Source organism: Opisthocomus hoazin, chromosome 8 (assembly GCF_030867145.1).
Source record: "Opisthocomus hoazin isolate bOpiHoa1 chromosome 8, bOpiHoa1.hap1, whole genome shotgun sequence".
In the NCBI taxonomy this organism is placed as follows: Eukaryota; Metazoa; Chordata; class Aves; order Opisthocomiformes; family Opisthocomidae; genus Opisthocomus; species Opisthocomus hoazin.
Genome location: NC_134421.1, coordinates 43,596,559 through 43,606,899, shown reverse-complemented (window position 1 = coordinate 43,606,899; position 10,341 = coordinate 43,596,559).

Below are 10,341 nucleotides of genomic sequence, written 5' to 3'. Positions count from 1 at the left end.
GAGGGAGGTTCTTCTTCCCATCTACACTGCCCTAGTGAGGCCCCATCTGGAGTACTCTGTCCAGTTCTGGGCTCCGCACTTCAAGAAAGATGAGGAGCTACTGGAGAGAGTCCAGCGGAGGGCTACGAGGATGGTGAGGGGACTGGAGCATCTCTCCTACGAGGAGAGGCTGAGGGAGCTGGGCTTGTTCAGCCTGAAGAAGAGAAGGCTGCGAGGGGACCTAATAAATGCTTATAAATATCTTAAGGGTGGGTGTCAGGAGGATGGGCCAGACTCTTTTCAGTGGTGTCCAGTGACAGGACAAGGGGCAACGGGCACAAAGTGAAGCACAGGAAGTTCCGTCTGAACATGAGGAAGAACTTCTTCCCTCTGAGGGTGACGGAGCACTGGAACAGGCTGCCCAGGGAGGTTGTGGATTCTCCTTCTCTGGAGATATTCAAGACCCGCCTGGACAAGGTCCTGTGCAGCCTGCTGTAGGTGACCCTGCTTTGGCAGGGGGGTTGGACTAGATGACCCACAGAGGTTCCTTCCAACCCTGAACATTCTGTGATTCTGTGAAACCCTCGGGACTCAGCAGAGCAACCCACTGGAAGGTGTGGGCAAGGCTGCGGTGGTTCTGGGAAGGAGAACTGCCATAGAGAGCTCCTGCCAGCACCAAGGGCATCTTTGATGCTGAGGAAGTGTTTAATTGAGGAAGATTGTCAGAACACAAAAGTAGGGTTAAAAGAATCTGAAAGCCTTTTAAAAGCCTTTGTACTGTTTCTGAAACGCGAGTTGTGCCTTTTATCTCTAGAGCTGTCAGACCAGCCTTTCAAAAGGTGTAGTCACGGAGTAGAAGTGGATTAAAATGCTACTTAAAATACATTCTGTTTTCTGTTAATTTGTGCTTAACTTGTGTCTTATTCAGGCGCATCCAGGTTATGCTCTCATGCTTTTGTTCCGCAACAGTGTGTGTAAAACAACCCTTACAAAAAAGGGAGGCTGGTGGTGGGTTTTTTCATCACGAAGAGATAAAACATTTGGAAATGAGCAGAATTTTAAGGAATTTGTGTCAGAGCCCTGGAAGCTCGCGTCACCTTGTCCTTTACCATAATGCTGAAGCATTCACGCCTGTGCTGGTGCTGAGCTCCCTTTCTGCCTGCTCCCCAGGGGGTGGGACATGCGGGACCCCTCGGTGGGGCTTACGCAGCAGGGGACACTGCCATGGTGAGACTGTCTAGAGGTCAGGAAGATGCCTGTGGTCTGAAAAGGATGGGCTATGCTTCACGTTATTTGTCTTTCCGTTACTGCCGGGAGGAAGGACTGCAGGTTTTGCCTGTGTCCCTGGGACACCCGGGCAGCCCTGACTTGCACCATGCCCCTGTGAAGCCCTGGCAGGCGCTCCCAGCTACTTTGGGCTGCCCTGCAGTGTCTGGCTGCTGGTGAGAAACCACTCTGATCTCCCTCCATGATTCTGAGATTTCAGTCAAAAACTGTAAAAATGCAAAGGGGACTTTCAGGCCAGTAACAGCAGAGAGGGACTGCAGGAGCAATAGAAATTATTAGGACTAGTCAAAAAACAAAAGAAGTACCAAGCTGAAATATTCTACCTCTTTCTTTTCTTCTTCTTTTTGTTTCATTGCATATTTTTCTCTGTGAGTGCTTATAAGAAATTCTCTTTTTTGCACTGCTTAACCTCTGACTCCAGCCCAGCAGTCCTTCAGGGAGATGCTTCATTGACTTAAACTTGGCTCCTGTGTAAGCGGTGTCTGCAGTGCTGACATCTGCAGCCTGAAGATTTGTAAGGCAGAATCCCTGAATTTATGAAATGCTGTGCTCTATTTGCTAATCCTTGCCTGTGTCAAGGCATGTCACTCACCGCACATCCCGAGTAACCTGGCTAAAACATGCATGCGGCGGCTTCTCTTGAAAGCTATTTGCATTGGAAATAGAATGCGTGAAACTAAAATGAGCTTGTCACAGCAGAGGGATGAATTCGGCAGTATTCTGGATTTCCCCCATGAATCATTTCATATGTCTGCGTTCCTCTTTTGATGACTTGGCAGAGCAGAAGGAATGAGTCGCATGTATTTAAAACTGGTCTGAATTCTGCTTTGGGTTTCCATCAGTGTTATGGTTTGTGCAGGAAAGTCATTCAAGTGACAGTGGTTTATATGGAGAATTAGATTTTTTCTTTCATTTTGAAGTTTTTCAGGTGGCCTGTCCTGCTCGGTGTAATATTCATGTCAGCAGAGATACAGAGATTATGGTCTCTCGGTTTATTCTGTCAGCACTGCCCGTGGTAATGAAATGATGTCGCGGACATGAAAACTATGATCAGTGACCTGTGTGACCCTGTCTACGATGAGGGTTAAAATATCTCATTTTATGAAGAAACTAGACCACCTGGATGGGCAGAACAGACAGGAACCAGATCATTAAAGATACTGAATTGGAATATTGGATCATTTTTGTATTTGTTTAATACACCTAAAGCACAGCTACTTTCTCTGAATTTGTGTAGTTACAATGTGCTTATTTTAGGATTTGAGCAGTTTGATTGTGTACCTACTTTGCCACCAAATTTCAAAAGATATTTCTGTTCTACAGGGAAGTTAGCAGCAACTTTGGTTTTGGTGCCTTGGGCAAGTTGCTACGTACACTGCCTCATGCGTGCAGCCTCGAGATTCGACTTCTAACTGCCCTAGCGGCTGGGGCCACAAAGGGGCACGTTCCTCTCCTCGTCTCCCCAAAGCTCTCCCGACACCAGACGGATCCTGGGCTGTGTGTAAGTCAGCTGCTCGATCGTCTTACAGGATTAATCAGAACACCCATGGTAGGCATGCGCTCCGTTAGACTCAGCCCCTTCACTATTTTAAAAGAGCTGTTCACAAACTTTCCAGCGCTATATTCCTTGGCTGAAAAAGCAGACAAGCTTAGACCCAAAGGTCCTTCAGGGAAAGGTCTTATTTTGACATCTTAATTTTCCGTAGAATATTTTGTCTTCCTCTTTCGAAGTACCTTTCTTTTTTTAAGTAGTAATGCACTTCAGTAATTAAACCAGTTACCAGTTCTCAGCTGGAATGCAAACTGGCCCATTAAAGGCCCACAGCTACTATTTTTTTAATGGGCAGCAAGCAAAGTTTTCAATAACCAATTGTCAGTTTCTGTCTTTATTGTCCTTTACTCAATTCCAAGTTTAAGATAAAAAGGTTAAAAAAAGGTATCCGACTGACCAAAACAAATTTTTAAAAATTTTTTCATTTTCTGCTATGCAAGCTAGTTGCCACAAACTGAAATCACCAGCTTGTGTCTGGTGCTTGTGTTTTGCTGGTGAGAAGATACATGAGGGAAATACCATGCAAATTTACTGCAAACTCTTATACAAAATATAATGTGATAAAATGAGCATGATTTTATTTGCCTGCTGAATCCTCTAACGAGAACCTATTCAAAGTTATTATTTTGCTACAGCTGTGTCTGGGATTAAATGGCTCCTTAAAGGTGAGTTTGAGGCATTGAAAGTGATGAGTTTAAATACCTAAAAGGCAGATAGATGCTCAGCCACTCCTTGTGATTCTTTCCTTAGGTTCTGCGTGCTTTGATTTCCATTTGAAAGTGAAAAAAGCAGCAGTTCACTGTTTCACAGGGAGTTTACACTGCACCTGGGAATTACAGAGAAGGAGCACGGACTTTGCTGGACTCTTCCTGGCAGCAGATATTTGTGCTGTCAGGACACAGCCAGGGTACACAGGGAAACTCAGTTCTGAGACGGCTGACTCCACTGGGAGGTGTTAGTTTTGCCATCTTGTGGCAGTTGCAATATCTTCCACTGCCCATGCAGCTTTCAGCTTCTGAAAATGTGCTACAAAATGCTTACTCATCCCAAAGAAGGGCACTTCTTGGGGTGTATAGTCTACTAAAGATGTGTAGTCTTATTTAAACATCAGATGCCTGAAAACACAAGCAACTTCGCACACAGCCACTGCTCCAGAAGAACCGATAGCAGATGGCGCATCTCCCACTGTGCTAGCTGGGAAGCACCAGACTCCCCTTCTCCTGGAGAAAACAAGGGAAGACTCGAAGTTCGGCTTGGCTTTGAGACAGCCCTGGGCCAGGCTTGACGTGCCCCGTGTGGAGATGGCCCTGCCAGAGGCTGGGATGGTGCCCAGCCGTCGGTGCTCCGAGGGGCGAGGGCTGGCTGGGAACGCTGCTGGTGCCGGGTGGCAGGGCCGGGTGGACCTGGCCGGGGTGGCCAGCGGCACGGTGGGCGACAGCCAGCGCGGTGGTCTGATGCACTCCGGAGGGGGATTTGGCTTAGGGAAGGGTTTGATTCCCTTTTCTTTTCTCAGTGTTTAATTACATTCAAGAAAAAGATGTGCCTCCCTGTAACACTAACGCAGGCACTTGAAGTGTGCATGGGCAAGGTTAGGGTGCGAAACGCAGCTATACATCACCACATTTTTTCAACAGACATGCTTCTTACCTGATCAATATTCCAGATTCAAGTTTCTGTAACCACCTGCAGGGAATCTAATTTAGGCTTAAGTATTTAAACCAGCTCAGCAAGCGTTTCAGAGGTTTCTTAGGCATTATCAAGCCGGGATCCTATTTTTTTAAGTGAAAAAAGAAAAAAAGCCTCTCTTCTTTTCTAAGAAAATTAGGTTCCAATTGCTGCATAGGTTTCCAAGTAATTTCCTTCTCTTGCAGAAGTAGGTGATGCCCTAATAATACCTCTAATGCTCAGAGAAACTGGGAACTGGCAAACCCACTGCTGCCAGCAGTGACTGGGGTTGTAAGGGGTTTGAATATGTGTGAGGAGCCCGAAGCAAATGAAGTGAGAGGCCAGAACTCTTGATGCTGGAGCTACAAATGCTTTTTTTTTTGCTGGTGCTCCCATGGCTCTGCTTCCCCGTGAAGCAAGAACGCAATGTTCAAAGGAAAAAAAAAATCTTCAAAAGAGGCAGAGGTAGACAGTGGACTCAAACCTGAAAGGAAAACATCATAGAAAAGGAAAAGCTGGCGCAGAGCCTGTTTCCAACAGAAGGGTTTCACAAGCAGTCATCCAGGCTGCCCCTTGCCTCACTTGTTTTCCTGACTTGCTGCTGACCTTGTAGAGCCAGATTTGCAAAACAGCAGTCTGCAAAAGGCTGTATGGAGCACCTAACTTGCATGTCTGATCACTGGAAATGTCAGATTTCCAGGGTGTTCACAGTGATCGAGCATACGGCTGAGCCCTGCTGTTGTACGTGAACTTTTGAGTGCAGCCCTGGGCAGAGGTCAGGGTGTTTTCTCATGTCTGTATATTAATGACGGTGTCTCCAACCATAGCAAGCTGCTCGATGGGATTAGTGTATGACTGGTTCTTAAGAAGGACTTGGCAAGTTAAGGTTCAACCTCTGCCTCCCTGTCCATAGGCAGTGAGAGCAGAGGGATTATTTCTGGAATGGCCCTAGCACACCCTCTTACTGTCACAGAAGATTTAAAGAGAGGATGTTTCGTTGGCACAAACTTCTAGCAGACCTCACCTTGCTCTCTCACTAACATGGAAATCCGTTTCCCTGCCAAGCCAGTTATAACGCGCACAGCCTTTGCAAGATGCGAGCCCCACGCAAAGACTGGCACAGCTGGAGGGATGGCTGCGGGCACAGCACCATACCCCACAGCTCTGTCGTGGAGGCAGCGTCGTGTTTCTCTGCAGAACTGCCTCCTGCCAGAGACAGGGACCCTCACTAGTTTTGAGTTGGAAAGGTTTCCAGCTTAAACTCAAAGCAGACCTGGGTCAAGTCAGAAAAAATGTTTGTCTAAAAAGCCTACAAATGCAGGTATGTTCTCACAGCTTTCCCAGCAGAATAGCATAACTGTTGGCAAGTAGCAAAGACTTTCCCTGCACAGACAATGAAAGTTACATATGAGAGCCCCTGCCTTTCACCAAAGTCGAAGCTGTGGAGACACAATACAAAATAATTCCTTATTCCCACTGGGTAACTATGGGTTTGCGTTCAAATTCCTTTGCTCCTGCTGAGCAATACCTCTGTTTGGAAAAGGAAGATACTGCTCAGCATCCAGTTAGCAACGACGACAGAGCATGGTCCCACGTGAATGCAGATGGATGTGTGTTGGAAATAGGAAAAGGTTTCCAGTGTAATCTCCTAAAAACAATGGCTGCAAACAGATATGTGGTGAGCAAAAATGGCATGCAGGTGCTGCCTGATCCTGGAAGGTACGCCTGGCATGCTTGCATGACAGTGCACAGGATCTTTCCCTCTTGCCCCAAGCTAGTTACCATATACCTTTGGTATACGTGGTTTTACTGCCACTATATTTGAGCATTTTAGCATATTTAATTCAAATATCTCAAAAAATGCAGTGTGATGCTTAAGAATGTCTTTCATCATCACAGCTAGAACAGCTGGCTCACTGCTCAGGCTCACCCAAGCGTGAGTGCTGGAAATTGTGAGGAGAATAGTGCTAGCCTCCCTGTTTAATTAACAGGCTGAGCAACAAGTTCCTTAATGACTTCCAGGTAATTCTGGAGAACAACTTCCCTTACAAGGGCATAGGTTTGCACTAGAATTTTTACCACTTTTAAGACTTCAGCATGCAATGGTTAGACGTTCACACTGCTATCCCTTGAGTCCCTACTCTAGGTGAATCCAACAACTTCTGTAAACACGAAAGTGTAGAATTGGGCTATCCTAGAAAACATGAGGGTAATACATTAATGAAATACTTCAGGGAGGGAAAGATGTGTTCTGAGGATATTAAGAAAGTATCATTTCTGTGCCAGCTGGAAGACTGTATAGAATCCTACAGTGAAGTAGCTGAGCCTAATTATAAATTGATGATAACTGCCCATGAAGGATGAGAGAATGCACCTACCCAATGCTGTAAAGAAGGAGCTGGGATCTAATGTTAGCATTCCTTTTTTAAATGATGCCAGAACCTGAATCAAAGCAGAAAAGGTACTCGTGGTATTTTGGCACTCTGCAAATACATATGGATGTATTCCTGACGCTCAGAGCCCAGGAGCTAAGTAGGATTAAGATGCAACAGGGGAAAAGGAGAGGGAGGCAGTAGTGAGAATGTAATAATGTTGTTTGTATTGGCTAATGTAACATCAAGGCTCCCAAATATTTTTTAATGAGAGCCTAATGAATCATTAAACAGTTGGCCTGCCTAGTCCAAGAAAATAACCTACAAAAGAAGGATGTAGGAATCAAATGCAAAGATAGTTTATATCTAGTTGTTAACACCTCATCTGCCTTACATCTTTCTGTACCTGAAACAGGGAATCCAGGCAATCGCTGCTCATACACGTAGGGCACTCTGGGGCTCTGGCCTCCAGAGATCCTGTCTCTTCCTTAAGGACATGCCTCCCACAACAGAACTCTTCGGTGTTATGGGGATGCTTATCAGTGTGGGATGAAGGACACTAACATGGAGTCACCGAACACTTGCAGAGGAAAAAAAAAATCAGGAAGTTAATATGCAGAAACAAATAAAAAAAAAATCCTTTTCTTTGTTTCATGTAGTCTTTCCCCCAATACTTCTTTCTTCATAAACAAACACTCCTACAAATAAATTCAGCTTTTTCACCTTCCAGTGCAAGAAAAATAGGCTATCATTAACCTTCTTTTCTAACACTTCAGATACATTCAGTGATCTCTCTAGAGAAAAGAATGTATTACTTTCTCTTTAGGTTTGTTAGTTAATTTATCCCTTAATATAAATTCCTTGCCAAGCTGTACATGTGGAAAACCTGATTAGGATAGGATAAGCCTCTGAATTAAAAGAGACGCCTGAACACTGTTTATACAAGAAGACTCTTGAGAAAGATACCAATAGATTAGACTGATAGATTTATTAATTTTGAAACTCTCAAAGTTTGCTCTGCAAGAAAATGTGTTTGCCAAATTGCCCCAGTGCAGGAAGGAGAGTCGTATTGATAAATGAAGACACTGCGCTGGGCCAAGAACTCCATTTCAGCATTTTTCTCTAAATTGGCCAGCAAAGACAACAGTGTTACTCTATAGCATTGTGTTAGACTGCTTTTGCTCTGCTACCAGCAGTTTTAGCTAGCGCAGTTATGCCTTCTTTCTTCCCCCTGTTCCCTTCACTACAAAACCCCAAGTGCTAACACAGAAATTGTGGGTGGCAAGCTTTTGAGGCTGGAATAAACTGCCTTTCTAATGAAAAGGCACAAATATCATAAAAAATTTTCAATTCCCTTATCTTAAGAGGCCTTGTCAGTGTTAAGCTGAACAGCAAATGCAGCAGCAGTATTACACTCAAGTAAGATGGAGAAAGACTGTCTGACATGTCCTCACGAAAATGAAATGAGGGCTTCATGATGCTGCTGAAGGAAAAAGCACTCCTAGCAGATAATAACACATGTGCTTGACTTACTAATCTGAGTAAAAATACAAGTATTTGTTAAAAGCACTCTCAAATCCCCAAATCAAGTGATTTCTTTTAAGAAAAAATTTTGGATAGGGTTAGAGAGACAAGAATTTATTCCCTGGACATTAATTACAAAATATAAGAACAGTTGATGCTAAAAGGAGCTTGGCCGATGGCACAAGCTCTGAATGCTGCCCCTCCAAAATAAGCATGCATTTGTGATGAACACCTATGTGCTCTCGCTGCGCTCGCTGCCTGGCGTGGGGGGTAGCTCAGATTCCACATCTTACCTTTTGGATGTTGGCCGATCACTGAAAACCAGTGAACGTGCACAGTGATTAAGGTTCTGAAATTGGTCTCCTGGAGGCCAGGAGATGCCTCCAGACCAACTGTCTGATGGTACAGACTTTCAGCTCCTGAACTCAGTTGAATTCCACTTGAGCAAACAAGCAAAATCTACAGTCAATAACATACATAAAATAATGAATAAAATATCATCAGGTGTATCAGTGACTGAAAATCACTTGAGCTCTTCTTTAATACTCCTGGACCGAACTGCTTGAGGAATGATTTGAGTTCAGTGACCCAGATCGGTATCTCTATGAACATTTACTTCATTAAAAAAAAAAAAAAAGGCCATGCAGCAGGAATGAGAAGATGAAGCACTGCACAGCTGGGTACTGGGGCTTTCAGTCCCACAGCCCTCTCTGTCCTTTCAGGTCAGCCATCTACCAATTGTAGTCTGTATATAATTTTTACGTGACAGAACGTATCTTTTCATAAAGGCTGTTAACTCCCACTAACCAGAAAGTGGGACACACTTAGTCCCTTCCTTTCCTGTGGAAGTCCTAAATCTGTGGTTTCCAACCAGGCGCTCCAGGGGCTGCTTCCAAAGCGACCAAGAACAGCCAGTTTGTGCCCTGCGCGTGTGACTCCGCATGTGCCACAAGCTCCTGAGGGCTCTGTGCCTCCTGAACAAAATAGAGTTGAATATTCCTGCTCTGAGCTATCCCTGTGTAATCCCGGGAAGTTGCCACATTTCAGACTTTCTACCTCAGTGATGGCGGTTTTGCCTATCTCAGGTAGAACTTCCCCCCCCCCCCCCCCCCCAGGACATAAACTCATTTTTATTCTCTCTAAAGATTAGGGAATTTGTGAACTTAAATTATTCAACATTTTGAGAAAGCAGGTAGGTATTAGTAGTTTGTCCACTGAGTCCAGCATATGAAGTGGCTAATTTCGAAAGCCTTGCACGCTAAGCAATGTTTGCTGTCGAAGCATCACATCAGATTTTTTCATAGGAAGTTTGTAGCACGCTGGGTGGAAGCAGCAGTGGTTTCTACATTTCTTCCAATGTGTTAAATGACAGTAATGGATGCAGAGCCTAAAGCAGTCAACTTTCTAAAGGTAAGGCAGTTTGGAAGCTGTCACCGGTGACAAAACCAATTTCAAACAGGAAAAGAAAGACTGTGTAGAAAAGGACGGGAGAGACCTCTGCAGCTTGTAAATTGAATAATGGCAAACAAGCAGCAGTTGTTATGGCACGTGTGCTTTCTGCTTTTGTAGCAATTACCTGCAAGACTTTAAGAAGTTAAGTGATGTTGACACGAGAGAGCTGCCTCGAGCCCCACATCGTGGCTGATTATCACTCCGTAGTAGCGCAGTGCTGTAACCAAGGTAGTGCTCAAGCAAGTCAGCGTGTCGCTGCTTGGTGGTGCGGCTTCTCCACGCTCATGTAGTCCTTCTTCTGCTCAGGACCTGGCTCTACGCATACGTAGGAACTGCTGGTACATTTCCGAGTCGCTCAGACACCGTGTAGCAACTCTTAGGTACCTGCCCTTGCCATGGAATGCAGAGCCCTGAGCTGGTACTGTGTTCCCTCTCTAGTCCATAGGGACAAATGTCCTAATGTGAAGCCCAGACCAGCCAGCACAGGAACTGGGGAGCCAGCAGAAAACG